At 26.7% G+C, this 2,487-nt stretch overlaps 1 protein-coding gene across 1 annotated transcript in view; it reads left to right on the plus strand.

The window, feature by feature from the left end:
* Window positions 1-2,487, plus strand: part of SerT (Serotonin transporter) — a 172,285-nt gene that overhangs the window by 111,913 nt on the left and 57,885 nt on the right. The window lies entirely within an intron of this gene.

The following is a 2,487-nucleotide window of genomic DNA, read 5'->3' on the forward strand; positions in this document are numbered from 1 at the left end:
ATATATGAAATAAAACAATTGTTGAATGACAGAATTTATCATAATGATTTTAAAAACAAGAAAAAAGATCCAAATAAAACAGCACTAGTGCAGCATGCAACCAAAAAACCAGCATAATTTTGATTTTGAAAATACTATGATTTTACATAAATAAAATTATACATTCAAATGAAAAATACTTGAATCCATTTACATATCAGAAGATATTAATTGTTCAGTGAATTTTAAAACAGACACAAGAAATTTGAACCAACATTCTGCAGAGATATTAAGTAAAATTAATTTATGAAAAATATGGGATACATTTAATGTTGTTAATTATAATTAACGTTGATGAGAATATTAATAGTAAAATAAAGAGAAAATTTAGCCAAATATAATTTTAATAAATAATTTAAATGCTTGACCTGAGTGTAGGGAAGGTTTACAAATATTGTTCTGATAAATTTTTAACAAAAAAGCATTCACATCTATGAAATGCTTATTACCAAAAATATTTGATTACCTAATGTTTTAATGTGTCAGAGGGTAATTTTTAGGATTGACCTGGACAGAGTGGCCTGCATGAAGTTGTTTTCTAAAATGGTTTAGTTCTAAAATTGTGTTAAGGTAAGATAAATTATAAATAATATTGTTATTTGTTCTGGAATTGTTGAAGATCATATGTGTAATAAAAGCTGTTGCAATAGATTGTCCCTGAGGATGGCCAAATTGGCCGATACGTCGAACTTATAAATAGAATAAAAATGTTTAGAGACTAAAATGGATGAAATCTTATTCAATAAACATAGGAATATTTAAATCTTATTAATGGATATTAACTAAAATATGGCTTAGTTCTATTTCTTCTAAATAACAGTAATCTGTAACGTGTTTCAGATTTAACTTGATTACAAAAACAGTTTAGCTTCATGGAAGCAAAATTAGTAAAACATTCATTATTGGCCTGTATTAATTACAGTGTTCCACGAGCCTGTTGCCCTTGGCAACGTTCCATTGTTATGGTAATATGCCGACCAACCAATTATGGTTTCATCTTCCTTATATTTCTGTGGACAATAACGTATTCATAACTGACTAATCACTCAATTTTCAGCTTATCTATTATTTTGAATCAATGACGCGTCGAACTGTAATTCAAAACTTCATCAAGGAGAGGCAGCTCCTACTGAAGTTTAGATAATGAATTAACGATCTTCTCCACCTCCTTCTCCTTTCTTCTCTTCCTAATATTATTTGTTAGGTCTGACCATTCTCTAAGCTTTTCATCGTCAAATACATTTTTGGTATTTTTTTATACCCAGTAAAAAAAACCTATAATTGACTTATGAATGATGCATTCATAAGGTTGCCTTCGTTCCTATGATCTTCTGAACCAGAGGCTGTCTTGTTTTTAATTATGTATACCATCTAAACTACTTTTGTATATACACTCATATTTCTGTATATATTTTATGTATATATATATTTATATTTTGATAATGTTAAAAAATTTATTTGTAAGGTATTGGGGAGATAAACTGACATTTTGAATAATTTTTAAATTCGACATGGTAAGGTGATTACATTTTTTAAATAAATATTTATGATGAAGAGTTGAAACTTTGTCATCTAAAAATATTTAAAATTGGCTCATTTTATAATATAAAAAATCCCCAGTTTCAATATAGCAGCAATAACAATTTAATTGGTTGAAATTTCACTGAGTTATGCATTTTATCCAGTAAAACCAAGGGACTGAGAGAAGAATGAGAAGAAATAACGTTACGCAGATTAAATAAATAATGCAATTCTGATTATTTTTTTATTTTTTTTATCAAGATCTTTAAACACGAAATAGAAGTGATTTATTTTATTTTAAACAAGTCGTACTTATTTACATTTGAGTAAACATTAAGACTATAAACTGAGGAGGGATATTTGCTTCTAACTTGCTCCTTTGTGACATCCGCTCTTATCCTAATACGTTTAAAGGGGTAAGTGTCGATCTCAGCTTAAATCTTAGTAATTTCAAAATATTAAACAATTAAAAAATATGTAACTAATAAAAATGTTATTGCATAAAATTAACTAAAATTTTTACGTTTAATGATACATAGACTTCCAAAATTGTAATTAAATTAAATCGATCTGTCTGGGGACTTCAGGACGTCGGGACCAAACGCGATGGCAAACACAACTCGACCATACTATTCAACAATTTATTTCTTATTTGGCTTGGAATAATTATTCCAAAACACTTTTTTTTTTAGCTTTCTAACCTATTTATTTCTGTTTTAACTTATTTATTTAATTATTTTTTAACTACCTTTTTTTTTTTTAAATGTATACTGAAGTAAAGTCATTTGTTAAAAAATGTTTTTAACATAGTAATTATATATTTGTTAAAACATATTTCTTATTTGGCTTGGAATAATTATTCCAAAACACTTTTTTTTTTAGCTTTCTAACCTATTTATTTCTGTTTTAACTTATTTATTTAATTAT

This window comes from Halyomorpha halys, unplaced genomic scaffold (genome assembly GCF_000696795.3).
Source record: "Halyomorpha halys isolate HHAL.00 unplaced genomic scaffold, Hhal_1.1 Scaffold237.1, whole genome shotgun sequence".
Classification (NCBI taxonomy): Eukaryota; Metazoa; Arthropoda; class Insecta; order Hemiptera; family Pentatomidae; genus Halyomorpha; species Halyomorpha halys.